General features: G+C 38.8%; 1 protein-coding gene across 2 annotated transcripts in view; it reads right to left on the minus strand.

Moving 5' to 3' along the window:
- LOC138172113 (ras-related protein Rab-27B) overlaps positions 1-18,975 on the minus strand; it is a 239,221-nt gene that overhangs the window by 91,511 nt on the left and 128,735 nt on the right. The window contains exon 1 of one of the 2 annotated variants that reach the window (XM_069101704.1): positions 7,392-8,111. The exons of the other annotated variant lie outside the window; for it this stretch is intronic. The gene's annotated coding sequence lies outside the window, so the exon portion shown is untranslated. Of the gene's footprint in view, positions 1-7,391; positions 8,112-18,975 lie in introns of those variants that run through there. 2 annotated transcript variants of the gene reach the window in all.

Consider the following 18,975-nt stretch of genomic DNA (forward strand, 5'->3'; position numbering starts at 1 on the left):
CTACTACTACTACTACTACTACTACTACTACTACTACTACTACTACTGCTGCTGCTGCTGCTGCTGCTGCTGCTGCTGCTGCTACTGCTACTACTACTACTACTACTACTACTACTACTACTATTACTATGTGCCAGGCACTGTGCTAAGTACTTTACAATTTTTATCTTTTTTTGACCCTCACAACAATCCTGGGAGGTAGGTGCTATTGTTATGGTCATTTCACAGATGAGGAAACAGAGGTAAATAGAAATTAAGTGATATGCCCAGGGTCACAAAACTGGCAAGTGTCTGAGGCTAGATTTTAACACAGGTCTTGTTGACTCCAAGCCCAGCACCTCATCCACTGCATCACTAGGCTGAATGGTAAGGTTCCCCACAGGGCTTGATTTAACCTAGCCCCACCCAACACTTGCCAACTTGTAGCATTTCTACCAGGTGGTCAAATGATTACTTCTCGAGTTCTGAGTTGCTAATAGGACCATGAAACATCAACCAAAGTATTCATTAAAAAAATAATACATTGTAAGTGTTATGTTACTCAGGGACATAGAATTATAGTATCATCATCAACTTTTATGCCTAGAATGAGACTTAATGTTCCAGATGTTGTCTGGTCAGCGTGAAGTAGAGAGGAACTGTTCTTTCCTCTTATCTACACGATTCTTCCATGAAAGCAGACCAATCAATCAACCAACCAACCAGTATTTATCAACTGTCTACTATGTGTCAAGCACTGTGCTAGCTGCTGGGGATACAAAAAAAAAAACTGAAATCAATGCTATTCTCAAACATTCCATGAGAAACGACTCATCTAGCAATCTTCGTATAATACACAAATATAGAGTCCCTATAAAATGAATACTAGGAGAAGCAGATAGAGTGCAGTGCCTGGAGTCAGAAGACTCACCTTCCTGAGTTCAAATTTGGCCTCAGACACTTAAAAGCTGTGTGACCCTGAGCAAGTCACTCAACCCTGTTTGCCTCAGTTCCCTCATTTATAAAATGAGCTGGAGAAGGAAACGGCAAAACATTCCAGTACCTTTGCCAAGAAAACCCCAAATGAGGTCATGAAGAATCAGACTGAAAACTACTGAACATCAGTAACATAAAATGAATACAAGGTAATTAGAAAAAGAAAGCTCTAGGATTTGGGAAAAGCAGTAAAGTCTTAGTGCAGAAGGTAGGTAGGGCTTGAACTGCATCCTGCAGGAAATGAGGGATTGTATGAGATGAAAATCATGGGGGAGAGCATTGCAAGTACAGAGAATGGCCACTGCAAAGACATAGAGATGAGATAGAGTGCCAAGTAAGAGGAATAGAAAGAAGCCCAGACTGGCTGGATTGGAGAATGCTACAAGAAGGAGAATATGTAAGCCTGGAGAGACAGGTTAGGGGCAGGTTGTGAAGGAGGTTGTTAGGTGGCACAGTGAATACAGCACTGGCCCTGGAGTCAGGAGGACCTGAGATAAAATCTGGGCTCAAACACTTAACTCTTACTAGCTGTGTGACCTTGGGCAAGTCACTTAAACCCAATTGCCCTACGCCCCCCTCCAGAAATAAAGCAACAACAAGAAAAAAAACTAAATAGAGGAATAAATATTTAATCTTGGAGGCAAAAGGGAGGCACTGGAGTTTACTGGATAAGGTAGTGGTGTAGTCAGGTCTGTGCTTCATGAAAATCCCTTTGGCAGCTGGTTAGAGGATAGAATGGAATTCAGCAGGAAGACACTTGAGGAAGGGAGACTAATGGAGAGGCCACTTCAATAGTCTAGGTGACACATGATGGTGACCTGGACTAAGGCAGTGGCTGTGTGATTAAGACAACGTTAGCTCTCTTGGTAGTCATTTTTGCCTCATATTGCACTAAGGCAAGATCAAACCCTTAAATCTCTGTCACATGAACATTTATCAAAGCAGGTACTTTTCATCCTGTGGGTGAAATTGATTTTTGAACGTTGAAGCTTGACTTTTCATTTGTAATGTTAAAGAAAATCTTGTTGGGTTTGGTTAATTTTTCTGTGCTATCAAGATAATTCTGATTCTATCACTTAACATACCAGCTACCCCTCCCAGCTATGAATCATGCACAAACCTGATAAACATACCTTCTATATTTTAATTCCCTTGTCAGCTCTTAGACTCCCCACTCTCCTCCATGATTTCTTCTTGGGAAGGAGACAATGAAGACCAAAAGATGCAGAAGTGAGGGGGAGGGAGTTCACCCCTAGGGATCCTCTCCTCAGTCATTCCCCTACCTCCTCTTCCAGAAAATCCTTTGGTGTAAGAAGTCTAATGCTGCCATCCTATCAATCCTTGAGGTTCTACTGGAAGTATAGCCCCTTTCAGACCAAGACAGCTCACCAATGCACCATTGGATCCAGCTTGCATAGCTTTCAATCATTCCATTAAATTCCCACAATGCTCAAGGTGATCCCATGCTCAACTCACAGCTATGCTATTGTTTCCAACTGTATTGCTTTCTAGTTCTCTAATTTCATCACCTGCAGAAATCACTATCACATGTTTCCTTGCTTTCTCCTTGAATTTTACCTTTGGTAATCCCTGTTGGTCAGGCTTTCCCAGTCTATCTGACTGCCTAGTTTCAGGTCTTGCTTCTATTCACTCACCCTCTTGGCACCATTATTTTTTCACCTTAATTAGCTTAGACTGGCAGTTCATCAGAGAACTCTCCATGAAATCAAGTTGGTTTCTTTAGATTACTCCCTTTTTTTCTTACACATTCAGATTTCATTCTGGGCTCTACAAGTCATGCTATCACAATTGCCTTTGTACCCTTTGATGGGGCATACCCTTCACCTCAGGAAAATGATTTAAAAAACACAGTGGGGGATAGATCAGAGAGCTACCTTCAGGGTTATATTGCCTTGCACACTTCAACTCCATTACTGATGCCAATTCACTGATAAAATGATGAATGGTATATGGCCAAAAACAGTACCCAGAGGCAGGGTAGGATCTTACCTCTAGGTTTTCATGGATCCATTGATATCCTTTGTACATGTTTATTCAGCTAGTTGGAAATGTATCTAACTGAATAATTATCTTAGTCCATCTTGTCCACGAGGGTATCATGAGTCATTATGGTACATGCCTTACTGAGATCAAGATAAACTACAGTATTCTCTTGAACTATCAGTCCAGTAAATTAATTTCCTTTCTATGTTGGGTTAAGTTGGCATAACTTATTCTTAGTTAGACCATGTTGGTTTCTAATGATCACTATCATCTTTCTAAAAGGCCCACAAACACTGTGTTTAATAGTCTCATGTAGAATTTTACTAGACATCAACATCAAACTGACTAATCTATAGCTATCAGAATCTATTTTTGTTCTTTTTGAAAAATTGGGATATTTGCCTATCTTCAGAATTCTGACACTTCTTCCTTTCCCCATGATTTCTCAAGGATTATTCAGGGCTGCCTCTTTTATCATATCTGCAAATTCTTTCATAATTCTTTAATGTAATTTAGTTAGACCTGAAAACAGGGACCTATTTGAGGTAAATACATGTTCTCTTATTATCTTTTTATTATATGCTATGAGCTTTAATCCCTTATTAACAATGTTCTTCCCTTTCCACTCTGAAAGCTAGTATGGTATAACAAAAAGACCACCAGGTTTAGAGTTGAGGTTCAAATCCCAACTATGACACTTACTACATGTGTGACTGGGCAAATCACTTAACTTCTCTGAGCTACTATTTCCTCATCTGTAAAATGATGGGTTTTGAATAAATGACCTCTAAGGTTCTTTTTCAACTCTGAATCTATGATCTTATTATTCCATGATCATTGTTTATTCAGGAAAAAGACTGAAACAAAATGGGAGGTAAGTAATTCTTTTTATTTGTCATTGGGCTCAAGTGATAAGCTTAGAATCAAAGGTTTAGAGCTGGCCTGGTCATCTAGTCCTCAACCTCCTGGCTCTACTTATGGGGAAAAAAAGGCCCAGACATTAATTGACTTGGCTAACACCACATAGGTAAGATAATAAAGCCAGGATTCTAACCCAGGTCCTTTGATTCCAAATCCAGCCTTCTTGCCACTGCACCACCCAAGAAATCTTCCTGGTACATCTTCTTACTACAAATATACCCCTCCTCCAAGCCCTTTTTGTGTTGTCTTTAGCATTTTTCTGAACCTCTTGTCATTCCTGTCTTTCTATGGCCTGATATTATCCTCAGAACTTAGTGCCATTCTTTTGAATTCATCTTTAATCAGACACCTCCCCTTCCAACTTCACTACATTGTTCTTTTAAAATGTGTTCATCAGAGAACTCACCATGAAATCGAGTTGGTTTCTTTGGCTGACTCCCTTTTTTTTTCTTTCACATTTGAATTATTCTTGATTTATTAGTCAAAATTTCACGTTGACAGTACCTGGTCCTTTACTTGCCACACCTATATTAAAACTAACAATGAACTTGACAGATTTTATCCCACTAATTGACCAGTTATAGGGCTAAGGTGACTGAACTAATGGGTTTAGGATTGCCACCTTCTTGTTCTAGCTTTTTTGGCATGGTGCAGACAGAATCTTATTATCATCTTCATTTAGGTTTCTATATTCTGAGTTAGTAAGCTTGTCCAATGGTGAAGACAGGGCCACTTTCCTTTAGGAGGGGAAGGGAACAATATTTACTAAATACCTACTCTGCTAAGCACTGTTACAAATATTTTCTCATTTGATCCTCACAACAACCCTGGGATGTAAGTGCTATTATTATCCCCATTTGTAGCAGCAAGCACCCCAAGCACGTCCTCAGGGTTTGCCGCCCATACAGGTTCTTGGATCTGCTTTGTTAAAGGAAAGCAACTCAAAATGGGTTAACAAGCTTACTTTAATCAGTCAGACCATATATCGTTTACCTTGTTCAGGGGAAATGGTCAGCACCCTGAACTTCAAAGCATACAGGCAGAATTATCAAGACAGAAACAGATCAAGTAGACAGCTTTCCAAACTGTTCAGCCATTACATCCATACCCAGTCAACATCTGGGTTTCCACATCTGGGTTTTTCAAAGCCGGGGGACTCTCAACAACGGCTTCCCAGAATTCAGATCAAATCACAGAACACATCTCAAAGTGAGTCCCAAAACAAAGCTACACATCAGGGCTTATATAGCCTTCTCCTGGCTCAGAGAATGTAACAACCTTATTGACTCACTGGCCAATCAAGAAGTATCTACTGAAAAACAAGCCTCCCTCCCCAGGCTTCAGGTGCATTTTAGTCTAGGGGCAGGGAAGATCTTCCAAATTTGCATTCCCATTACACAGTAGAAGAAACTAACACAAACTAAAAGTGACTTGCCCAAGGTCACATGGCTAGTGTCTGAGGCCATATTTGAATTCTGGTCTTCCTGACTCCAAGCCCAGGGTTCTAACCATTGCACCATGCAGTATCACTACTGGGAAGGGCTGGTTTTATACTTTCTCTGTTATTCCTCCATTTATTTATTATATCCTCTATTTAAGGTAGTGCTATACAAAGTTACACTATTGCTAAAATGTCAGATCTTTAGCCAATAAATTCAGAGAACTAGATTAATCCAGAGCAGAACCCTCCCACTTGTGGTATCAATCCCTTAACCTTTTGTTGCAGAATCTGGGTCTAGTGAACTAGTATTTAGAGTAATGAAATTAAGCAGAAGTCTCCTGGTTTGAACATTAAAAATAACCAGATATTTTATTTTTTGGTATTTTGATTTTTTTTTCAGATCACTTCCACTTCTCCCAAACAGTTCATTAAACCAAAAAAAGCAAATCTTAGGACAACATTGCAAATTAACTTTGCATTTGTTCAAATGACTTAAGTTGCAGAGAAGGAATATCAGTTTCCAAAAGGTTTCCTTTCCTGTCAAGTCAAATACGTTCATGTCCAAGATGTGGGGAAAAAAAACTGATGAGAAGGAGGAATTGTCATTTGCTCAAGTTTTTGACAGTTTCCTTTTATCCTTTCTTGGCAGCTACTAGAACAGGCTCATCCAGTTTCTTCTGAAATGCTTTGTGCTCCTTTTGAAAGCAATGATGTAAAAACTCAAGTGGGGTGTGCATAGTATATTTTAGCAAACAAAAAAGCTTATTAATATTAAATTATTCAGCCATGAATGGAATATGTTTTCAGCTCTATAGGAATCTCCTTTTTGCAGCAGGGAAGCCTGATCTCATGGGGAGGAGTAGAAGACATTTAGGGAATATGAACAACTGTTTGGGGGCAAATGCCACAAATGGCATGTAGCTAGGGATCATTTTGCCCATTCTGCTTGGACTTAGAACAGCTTTGTTATTGTGATTTATGGGTGATGACTGGCTTACCAATGTCACAGCTTGCTAGCACAATGAACCCATGTCCCAAAATATAGAGCTGTAAAATCCAGCATTGATTTGTTAAAAAGCTTTCATCTATTACTTTTCAAAGTTTAAATCATCAAACTCTGACTCATACTGAGCGCTACTTTAGGCTGACAAACTGCACCCTGAGGGAAAGGGGACTCTGCTATTCCAATGTGAATGACCTGGATGTTAGTTCTCTTGTCCATGACACTGAAGGCACAGATATTCCTTTTTGGCCTGATGACATCTCATATGAGCACCTGCAGGGTCATGCTACTAATTTTAGCTCTGGACAGAAACAGCTGGCACTGATCTCTCAGGTAGCAGGCATTTATCAGAAGTTGCTTTCTTGAGACATTCCCTGCCTTTTAAACTGAGCACTTCCTCAGCATGGGCATCCTTAGGTTTCAGACCCTCATTGATTGTGATTGAGAAATCCTTTGAATGAAACTTAATACGTTCTGACTCCTTAATTCAAAATAAATGATGCGGAATTTATTTAGGAGCAGATGAGGATTTTGTTTTAAGTGGAAAATAGATATTACTCCTGAGTTTTCTGTGTTTCACCTAGTGAAATTTGCACCTGGATTCTTTTGCCTTAATCTCATTTTCCCACTGAAGATCAAATCAGAAACATGTTATTTCTAACTGACATTCCACCAAATTAAAAGAAGTTGGCATTACACTGCTTGAAAAAAAAAAAACTCAAACTAAACAAATCCAGCTGTTTGAAATGCAGATATCCCACAAAAGCCTCCAAGTAAGTTTCCAGCTGCTGCGTGCCCTGCATGCCAACGCCTTCTCCCTGTCCGACTAGGCTGGAAACCGCGCGTCTCCAGGCTGCCCCGCCAAGCCTGAGAATTGCAGAAAACCCGGCAGCTGTCTGCTTCTTTGCAGGCCCACAGCACCTCGGTCTCCACGTCTCACTTCCTCCCTAGCCGGCTACAGAGCTGGCTGATGCGTCTACACTAAACGGGGGAAGCGCATTCCAGTCATCCCTGCCTCTCCGCGGCCGCCCGGCTTTCCCAACTCACCAGCGTGCGAAGTTTCCTTTGCTCGCAGAGGGATGGGTGTCGGGTTTCACAGCCGGCTCCCTTTCCCTTCAGTGAGGAGTGTCCCAGCTGTGCAGCTTCCCGGGGTTCAACCACAGCAGCAAAAGCAGAATTGGGTTTTTAGCAGGCGACAGTCACGGGGGGTGAGGGGGAATAGGTACCCGCTTTTGGAATCCCGAGATGCCGTCTGGCTTTCTCTCCTAGACCCCGTCCGGCAAGACTGGCAGTTGCAGTTCTCCAGTGGCACCACCCACCCCCTTGAAGTCGACTGAAGCTGCTTCTATCTGAAAGGTTTGTATGAAAAGAAGGCGTGCCTCCAGAGCCTTAACAAGGATATGAGGAACTCACCTCCGGCAAATCTTGTTTGTGACTCAGCTGCCTGGAAAGGCAACTTGGTTGACAGCTGCTGGCGGAATTCTCCAACAGAAAGCCTAGCAGGGGCCTTGATTCTATGCATTTCTCTTCTGCGTTTACGCAGCCGTTTCTTTACACAGCCCGGGGCACTGGAGGGACACGCTTCCAACACACAATTTTCCCCAAAGAGCCTCAGCTACCAGGAGCGAGGCATCGCAAGGCAAGGATCCAGAGGTAGAGGACAGAGGAAGAGTCCAGGTGAAAAGGGGGAATGGGAATTACGCTTTGGAAAAGTTGAGCGTCCTAAGGCTGTCGCTATGCACAGTCCAGGCCCGGCTTCCTGTACACATCTCATGGTAAATAAGGTCTAATGCCAAAGTGAGCTGACAAATAAATGAATACAAGACTTCTGGTCCCTTGTGTAAATATTTGTACCTGTGTTTCCTAAAACTCTGCTCTGCAGATGGTAATGGGACAATTAACTGGCCAAGTCTATGTCTAGTCTAGATGATCCCCCCCCAGCCAATTAATGGCATCAACTCAGCAAAATAAATAAATAAAACACGAATTTTTAAAAGGAAGGCCAGAGGAGGTCTTTGGCATCACGTTGACAATGCAGTCTGATTGGTTTCACTGATTTTTACTTGGTTCTGGTGTGGCCAGTAGACTTAACCACAGAACCATTGACACAGGATTCGGGTAGCACCTAGGGTTAGGGAAGGGAAAGGAGGAGGAAGAGGGGGAGTGCCAGAAGAAGGGGAGGAGGAAAAGTGGGGAACAGCCAGGAGGTGGAAGATCCTGCTTCTCTTGTTTTGTTTTTTCTACACCTTCTATCCCCACGATCTGGGGAGTGGAAGCTGAGCATGAGGCCAAAATGAATCAACAAATGATTAAGTCAGGCAGCTGTATCTAGGGAAGTAGTAGAAAGGGTTCATACTCTGAACCTTAGGAGACCTGGAATAGAAGTTGTATGACTTCCAAGCCGGTCAGTCCATTTCTGGTGAAGGCGATGATCACCAGACTTCCTTTATTGTTAATCACATCTACTTGTTAGTCTAAAAAAAATGGTGATGGTGCTTCCATATCTCATGTATATTTATTAATGTAGAAAAGAGTCAGAGTGACACAGGGCATGAGGAGCTGGCTCCAATCCAGGAAAATCTGATTTCAGGTCCCACTTCTACTACTTACTGATGGTATGACCCTAATCAAGTCACTTAACTTCTAAGTGCTCTAAGGAACTTGCTAAGACTAAATTTTGGAGAAGGCATCAACTTGCTTTGGTAGAGGGAGTTTCCTTACCAAAAAATTTCCTATAAAAATGAAGTCACAATGAAGTTGCTTTACAGATACTGCTATATCCATATATTACATACATAATAAAATGATTAGAGATAGATATTTTTAAAAGATGAAATGAATATCTTAGATTCTATCAAAAATATACCTCTATTTTAAATAAATATAAATATTATGTAAATAAATATAAATTAAATATTATTTTAAATGGTCTCTGGGTATAGGATTGGGTCCTAAGGTCTTAGAACCAAACTGCCTGGGGAGAGGGACTAGGACTGGAGCCTGAGATCATGCTAGAAGGCAAGGCAACGTCTGAGGATCTGGCTGCCTGAATAAGTGAAGTGGGATCCGAGGATAAAGAAGTAGAAAGAGTAGGTCTGTGACCTTGAGCTCTATAAGAAGTAAATCAAGTGGGGCAGGGGACCAGTTCATCCGGGCAAGGGAGTACAAGTACATACCTTCATGCATACCAAAAAACTAATGAATCAATTTCTAATGTCTTGGGGGCAGCAAATTCAGAGGTTAAAATGCTACTTGATCCTGGCAAGGAAGAGACAGGGCAGTGACACTGGTAGTAGGAGCTGCAGAAAGATACCCTTGGATTCACTGCTACTCTCTCCTCCTGTGCCAGTCATCACGAGCTGCTTGGAGTAGTTACAATCTAGATGCCCACAGCAGTTGCTCAGGCACAGTCAGGAAAATTCCCTCACCCACCCCCAGCTTACATGTAACCTGCATCCCAGATCTCCTCCAGTGGGCATTCTCATGAAAGAGGTGGTGACATTGTTTGAGACCACACACCCATGATTAGTTATTTAGTGAGAGTGGGTTCTCCAATCTCCATCTTCTAACTGTTGGTGCTGTAAGATGTATCCTACAGATTACTTTATGCATCCCTCTTTGGAAATGTTTAGACTTCATTTTCCCCCCATTTGTCAAATGAAAGTGTTCAACAATATGTCTTAAGTTTCTTTTCAGTTTTAACATTCTGTCATTCTTCTTGCTCTCCCTTCCCATCCCATTCCCCACATTTGCCCAAAACTGGAAGAGGGGAGAGAAAAAAAAGGAAGAATAGCCATGAATCATTTCAAAGAGTATAGCTTTATCAGTAACTGGTATAGCAAAGTACTCTGTTTAAGGGAAAACTGGAATGTCTCCTGACACATTCTCAACAAGTCATTCTGGTTCTCCTGTAGTAGTGAATTCTCACTACAGAGATGGCAGGAGAGTTTTAATATCGGCTCTGCTACCTACTACCTGTGAATCCATGGACAGCGCATCCATTTCATCTGTGAAAGGAGGATGGTGAACTAGAATGCACCTATGGTCACTTCCAGCTCTAAATCTATGACCCTATGGTTCTAAAAGAGTATGACTTGCATACATTTAAATGTTTTTCACATCATAGTGCAGTGGAAAAGCCATTCTATTTCGAGTCAGAGGACCTGGATTTCAATTCCAACTCTGTCACCTGTATGTATAACCTGGACCATTTCACTTGCTCTCTTGGGGTCTTAGTTTCCTTGATGATAAATATAGGAACATTGGGAGATGTAAACTAATTGTTCCCTAAAGTCTCTTCTGCCTCTAAACCTTTGACCATAACACTTCTCTTGGCTACCTCCCCTCCCCCAATTAGAATGTAAGCACTTTGAGGGCAAAGTTTTTTTTTTTCATATTTGTTTCCCTAGCACTTAGATCAGTGTCAGGCATATAATAACTCTTTAATAATGTGTTTTCATTCATTCATTCATTTATTATCTCAAGAACCAACATTTAGGTGGTACAGAAATAGATGTATCCACTGTGGACCTCTGACTAAGTGTGTGTGACTGTGTTTATGTTTCCAAATGCAGGACTACACAGATGTTAGAGGAAACAGTACACCTGGAATAAGTTGCTATATTGTTTTTGCTAAGGTATTAGTTGGATGATAATAGTGACTGTATTCATTACCTAGATTTTCAGTTCAACTACTGCTAACAGAAAAATATTCCCTGCTATTTTGATTATGACACATTTTTATTTTCATATGCATAGGTGATATCACAAAATGTGCCAGTATCCAATGTGACCTAGAGTTACCTACCCCATTCCTGATCTTTAGATTCTGAACCAGGAGCCAGGTATGTCCCCACTGGCAGAGAGAGTGTGTATGGAGTTAGAGAGGCTGGTGGAAGAAGTCTTAGGTTTTATTTCGCTTTGTTTTGGTTAAACCTTGTTTTTTTCAGCAGAAGGGTGGTCAAGTAGAACCAGAAGTGGCATGTGTGAAGAAAGATGCCCTTAAAGCAATGGGTATTAAGGCAATATTTTGAAAAGACAATAACACTGCTTATTGAAAAAATGAGAAATCTGTGAAAACAAGACAATGACATAACTTAATCACCTTCTTTAAAACCTCCCTTCAACATGATTTCACACAAAGCAAAATAATTCTACCGAATCCTTGTCCTCAATGAGTTTGCAATCCAGACGATACTGATATAAACACCTATTCAAGGAGATGCTCTGATACACACAGGTCCCTATTTCAATAGAGAAAGTATTATAGAAATTTTATAATATGAGAATATTGATTAAGTGAGGAGTGAAGAAAACAATATTAAGGGCATTGAATGCCAGATATTTTATGTTCCTTTGCAATAATTACATTCCATGAAGGTAGTATAAGGACTCGTAGCAAGCTACCCAGGCAAGACTTCAGGTAGCAAGTTTAAAGGAGGATCATTTAAGGATGTTTAAGAATGATGAAAGGAAAAGATATGGGTATACTGGGAAAGGAAGGACATTACAGGCATGAAGTGAAGCTTGTGAGAAAACTTAGAGGCTTCAGATAACCAGGGTGCTAACAAATCTTCCAAAGAACATGAGAAGGTTAAAATCAATGGAAAATGCCAATGAGACCAGAAGACAAGAAGCAAAGATGGCTATTTTTATCTATTTTGTTTTCTCAAGGTTTTTTCTCAAGGGTATCACTTTGGGCTTTATATCTCCAGTACCTAGCACAGTGGCTGTTGATTGACTAAAGTCCTATAACACAAAGATGATTATGTGAAAAAGATTTTCGTTAAAAGTCTTGAAGGAAATACCAACTAATGACAGATTAAGATTAGGGAGCCATTCTTGAGTGGGCCTCCAGGTTCAGGTCATTTTTGATCAAGTTTATCTAATCATAAAAAACTATCACTCCCTCCCCAATTAGAGGAAACCCCAAAGTATGTACAGCATGACTAACACGTCACAAGATCAAGTTCCCAGGGCTCAAGTTCCTAGGGCTAGAATCATCCCTGCCAATTTCTCTTACTGCTTTCAGAAGAATTCATGCTTCACTGACTTTCCTTGTAAGCACATGACTTTGAGCATGTTGGCATGTCTGCATCAGGAGACCTGTTTCTGATTTCCATCTGTAAGGCTGGGTCTGGCTAGAAATATGTATGCAGGACTTTCAATAATATCAATCTTATTCCCAAAATTATTTTAGCCTCAACATCCTCATCTGCAAGATGAAGATACTTCATTTTGTGTGTTTCCTATGTAGGCTGTGCAAATGGATAAACATATATGTTTAATCTTTTCCTCCCAGGTGATGTCTGTTGTAAAGATATGGAGGTTTCCCCAGAGATCTTTACACTTGCTCTGTTTGCAAAGCTGGCTTACTACATAGTCATTATCCTGATCAGGCAGTCCCCAAGTGTTTATGAAGTCCTTACTATGTGCCAGGTACTGTGCAAGACATAGAGATAAAAACAAAGGCATTGTCCTTGCCTTCAAAGAACTCACAGTTTAGTGATGGAGGCAATATGAGAACAACTAAGTACATCTAAGATATACATATGAGATACCTACCTAGAGTGAATGGGAAGTAATCTCAGAGGAAACACACCAGCAGTGAAGGAGAATTGGAAAGACCTACTGCAGAAGGTGAGACTTGAAGGAAGCTGGAGAAGCCAGGAGGCCCAAGAAAGGAGGGAGAGCTCTCTAGGCATGGAGGGCAGCGAGTGGCAAAGCATGGAGTCAGGAGGAATGTCATGTGCAAAAAACAGTTTGTGAAGGGGAGTAAAGCACAACAAAATGGAGAAAGATCAGAATGCTGGTGTGTGAGGATTCTGTCCATAAGCTAAGCACCCATCTGGTTTCAGAGGTCAGAATGGGGATGGTCTTTAAAAATAGAAAATTTCTAAGAGCATTTTGCAAGCATTTACCACTTAAGTGTTTGTTGATTAGTTAGTGGTTAGGGAGTCTAGATCCACAGAATCTGCCATATGGCCAACTCATACTTAAAGTGACTTTTCTACTCCAATGCCCCACTTTGGGTCAGCTGGAAATAACGTACCTTATTATGTTTGTAGAAGGCCATATTCTAATTAAGTTCCTTTCCCACTGCCTACTATGGTGTAGAGGCATTTTTGGGTTCTCATAGGCTATGCACAGGAGGGCAAAGGGCTTCCCTCAAGCATGTGTTTTGGGGATATTACTAATTGGGCACATTTGTCACACAAGAATTAACCTCACTAAATTTGGAAAAGAGTAGAATCATTTTGGCCACTGGGTGATGATTATATCAGCAACAGCAACTCTCTAAGACCATCTACTGAGTCATAGAAGAACTGTGATCTGTGACTATGGAGGGTAGGACCTATATCAGTGAAAAGAAACTGATCTGGTCATGTAGTAAGAGTGAGGGATAAAAGTGGGCATTGATATAATACGTTAAAGTTTGTAGAACATTTTGTTTACAGTATACTACTTAAACCTCACAAAAAATCAAACCTGTTATTTAGGTACCATAGACATTACTTTGTCCCCCCTTTCAGAGGAGGAAATTGACCATTGAAAAAATTAAATGATTTTTTCCATGAATTCAGGTTTCCTGGTTCCAGGGCCTATACCCTATCCACTACTGTTGCACTGACTGGTACCCACACTATTGAAAAAAACAGAACAGGTCCTCCAACACATTGAGCATATCCTCTGGAGAATCTTTGGGAGAACATGGACAAGAATTATTGGATGGGTGGGTTGCAATCTGCACTGTTAGAGGGCATATGCATCAGTGACATCACAGAACCATTAAAGAAACAAACAATCCAAGGGGATTAGACTAGATGATATCTAGGTTTCTAAATCTATGATCCTGCCACTACAAGTTCTGTTCTTTTTCAGTTATTTTAGTCATGTCTGACTCTTTGTGTCCCTATTTGGGGTTGTCTAGGCAAAGATACTGGAGTTACTTGCCATTACCTTCTCCAGCTCATTTTACAGATGAGAAAACTGAAGCAAAAAAGGTTAAATAACTTACTGAGGGCCATATATCTAATAAGTGTCTGAGGCTAGATTTGAACTCAGGAAGATGAGTGTTCCTGACTCTAGGCCCAGTACTCTATCCACCATGTCACCTAGCTGCCCCTACAAGTTCTATAGTCTTTACCTTTTGAAAAACAATATGAAAACTAAGTCATTCAATCATGATGTCAAATTAAAACACTTGGAATTCACATTGCTGGCACAAGCATTTGATTCATTCCTGTTCTGCTGATCCTGTATCTACAATGATTACTTCTAGAACGTCAGCATTACATTTTGGATAGGGACATGAAATACTGAAGCAATAATTCAGATAATTTAGATCCAACATGTTTTTGTCAGAAATACCTAAATAATTTGTGGGAGGGGGGAGGATACATTTTTTCCATTGTATAATGTTTAGTTTGGACTCAGAAAAAAAGTTGTTCATTTGCCATAGGTAAAGTTGGAACTATGTATGTTGAACTATGGAGATAATAATAATTATAGGATCACAGGGACATAGGTTTAGAATAATTCAGCCATTTAGTCTAACCACTTCATCTAATGGATGAGGAAACTAAAGTATAGAGAAGTTAGATGACTTGCCCAAGGTCACATAATCTGTCACAAAGTGGCAGAAATAGGATTCAAACCCAGATACTTTTGACTCCAGATTTAGTACTCATGCCTGTTATAACATAATGCTAGAGTATTATAGTACTACTGTAAAGAATGGGATCTGACACAAATATTAGGCCTCATACTAAAATATTATTCCAATGAACTAAAAAAAATGTATAATGAAATAAATGTGGAGGCATAAAAGGCATAAATCTCAAGAGAAATAATGAAAAAAAATGGAAAGGAAGGAAGGAAGCCTACCATTACTGGATTTCAAACTACAATCTAAAACAATAATCATCAAACTATCTGTTAATGCTTTAAAAAAAAAAGCTGATCAGTAGAACTGATTAATTATAAAATACACAGAAGTAAATTAATCAGAGCTTTGTTTAATAAACCAAGGACCCAAGCTATTAGAATAAAGACTCACTGTTTGACAAAAACAAATGAGGAAAACTAGACAGCAATCTGATATGAATTTCTCTCTCTTTTTTTCCTTTTGGAGGGGGGAAGGCAGGGCAACTGGGGTCAAGTGACTTGCTCAAGGTCACACAGCTAGTTTTTGTGTTGTGTCTGAGGTCGGATTTGAACTCAGGTCCTCCTGACTCCAGGGCCGGTGCTCTATTCACTGTGCCACCTACCCACCCCAATAAATTTATTTCGACTAACACTTTATACCATACATTAATATAAATTCTAAATGGATACTTGACCTGGATATGAAAGGTCATAATCTAAAAAAAAATTAGAGGAATAAAGAAGAAAATAATTTCCCCATCTATAGATCAGAGTTTATGACCAGACAAGGGATAGAGAAGTTCAAAGAAGATAAAATTGATACTTTTGATTATCTGAAACCATAAATGAATAGCTAGAAATGTATAGCCTTATGAACTATAATTGTAGTTGATCTATAAACATTCCAAAAATGTGTATATCTATTTTATGTAAGATTTTTATACATTGCCTTAATATTCTCACATGACAATAGAATACCAATTTTTATGTAATAGAATACCAAAAATTTGTAAATCATCCCAGGAGGAGAGACTTGTAATGCCCAATATGTTATTGTGTAAGGGAAAAAAAGTGTTGCAAGTGAACTAAAAAAAAGAAAAATATATTTATAATATTTTTGCACAAACAAAACCCATGCTGCTAAGAATAGGAGAGTCATTAAATGGGGCAGTGGGGATCTCTGCAGCAAGTTTGGTCTCATTTCTGAGCTACATAGGGAACTGACTAAAATTCATAAGAATAAGAACCAGTTTCGAGTGAGAGTCAAATGATATAAACAAACAGTTCTCAAATGAAGAAATGTATGCTATCAACAAACATGAAAAATGTTCCAACTCACTAATATTGAGAGAAATATAAATTAAAGCAACAGTAATGTTCTATCACATTTCCTTCAAATTGGCAAAGATGAAAAAAAGAATGGAGTGGAAGAGTGAGAGGAGAAGATAATGTAACAGGGATAGGGTAAAAAGAGAGTCTGAGAAAGAAAATAGTGAGTAAAAATAAGATGGAGGGAAATTCACGAATAGTAATTATAACTTTGAATGGAATGAGTTATTTAAAGCAGCTTTCTTTGTGGAAAAGTGCAGGGATCCCCATCAATTGAGTTCATTTGAGTATTTGAATATGTGAATAATTATCAACATTAGTTGATTCTAACTTTAAAAATGAAAAGGTAAATCGATTAAATATATGCTAGAAGGGTGTTCCATAAGTTAGTCCAAGAACATATCTACTGGAGTAGATATCCTTTATTTGGCTGTTGAGGAAAATGGATAGCAGTTTGGCAGAATTAAATTTTAGACTTCATTTTATACCATATATCACAATAATCTCCAAACTGACATGTGATCTAAATGTAAAAGATCATATCACTAAAACTTTAGAGAAGAATGGAAGAAGGTACCTTGTAAAACTGTGATGAGGGGGAGACTCCTTAACTAAACAAGAAATACTGGTGATAAGAAGTAAAGTAAGCAATTAACATGGCATAAAATTACAAAGTTTTTACACAGTCAAAATCAATGTATCCAGGATAAAAATGGAAATTGTTAATTGAGAAAAAAATCTTTGCAGTCCAAGACATATAGGGAATTAATATAGATATATAAGAATAAAAATGATTTCCTAATAATTAAATGGTCAAAAGCTTTGAATAAACAGTTTTCAAAAGAATCAATAAAATGATCAGCAACCTTATGAAAGAATGTTCCAAATCACTAATTACAATATGAGAAAATTTCAGATTTTTTTTTTTGCTTTTTGGAGGGCATTTGGGGTTAAGTGACTTGCTCAAGGTCACACAGCTAGGTTTTGTGTGTGTGTGTGTGTGTGTTAAGTGTCTGAGACCAGATCCAAACCCAGGTCCTCCTGACTCCAGGGCTGTTCCTCTATTCACTGAGCAATCTAGCTGCCCCTACAGATTCTTTTTTAATATACAACCTGCTATTCCTTTTAAATATATATAAAGTTATCATGTAACTTTCTTTTTTTCTCCCCCCAAGATGGCTACTGTTAGACACAAATATACAAATTCAAACAACTCTGATGCTCTACCTTACACTCTTCAAAGATGCTGCGAGCTGGCAAATGGCAAATATTGGTGGGACTATAGAAAGATAAATACACTAATGTGCTATTGTCTGAGCTATGGTAAACCCTACACCCTCTTTGATTAAGCAATCCCACTACTGTATTTGGTAAATATATAAAAGAGCTTAAAGAGAGAAGGAAAAATTCCATATATACTAAAATATTCATGGCAGCAAAAACCTGGGAACAAATTGATGTCTACTGGCTAGGAAATGTTTGAACAAATTGTGGCATATGAATATTATAAAATATTATACCATAAAAATAACAAATATAAAGAATTCAAGAAAACTTGGAAAGACTTGTAGGAATTCATTCAGAGTGAAATAAACAGAACCAGGAGAACGATTTACAGAAGGATCACAATAATGTAAAGGCACAAGAATTCTGATCAACTCAGTAACCAATTTCAGAGGCATGATGGTGAGGTATATCTCCCTCCAAAGAGGGCCAAAGAGATGTTAGACTTTTTGGTGAAAAATGAGGCCTATACCATCAGACATGACCAAAAGGTTGATTTACTTTGCTCAGCTGCAACTCGTTAATTTGTCATATGCCAGCCAAGATTCTTAGGGCCTTGGGGAAGTGACAGTAATATTAAAAAAAAGCCAACATAAAGCATTTCTTTAAAAACTTTAGATTAATTAAAGAATATCCTCATATACTTCTTTTCTGATAGTGAAATACAGCCAATTCTGGGCTTTGACTGATAGATTAATCTTTTGTCAGCTACCACATTCTAATTGTGCTTTAGTTGCATTTCTATGTTGTAACTTTCCATAAGTCAAGAATAATATCTGGAGGCTGACTATACTCAGAAATGAGAGATAGAAAAAACATAAATCAGAAATTATACATATAAATGAGTGCTGTCTTTTAAAAATCAATCCCTTTGGGAGACTGATTACATATTCCACATCTGCTGCCATGTCTCAAAACATTCTTAGTTGGTAATATAGCCTGCTATACCTTAGTATTCATTTCAAATGTGGAAAAATGGCACCAGAGACATTGCAATCCTTCACATTGAGCTCATGGTGAAAATAAGTAGCATCTGAATCATTACCACCCACCAACATCTGTCATTTAAAACAGTCACTCACTGCAGTTGGATCATTGCAACTGCTCTATGATCTGTCGCTCCGAAAGTTGCAGGACTGAAGGGTAAGTAACTGATTAATTAGAAAGAAACTTTGTTCTAAGGCAGACTATATATATATATATATATATATATATATATATATATATATATATATATGTATATATATATATACACACATACATATATATATATAACATATATATATATTCCCCCAATTGTGTGTTAACAACAATTTTTTGGAATCAGACATAGGTTATACATATGAAACCATGTAAAACATTTTCATATTAG

The sequence above is a fragment of the Petaurus breviceps genome, unplaced genomic scaffold (genome assembly GCF_028583685.1).
Source record: "Petaurus breviceps papuanus isolate PSGF00001 unplaced genomic scaffold, PetGlider_PUasm1.0 128, whole genome shotgun sequence".
NCBI classification, from domain to species: domain Eukaryota; kingdom Metazoa; phylum Chordata; class Mammalia; order Diprotodontia; family Petauridae; genus Petaurus; species Petaurus breviceps.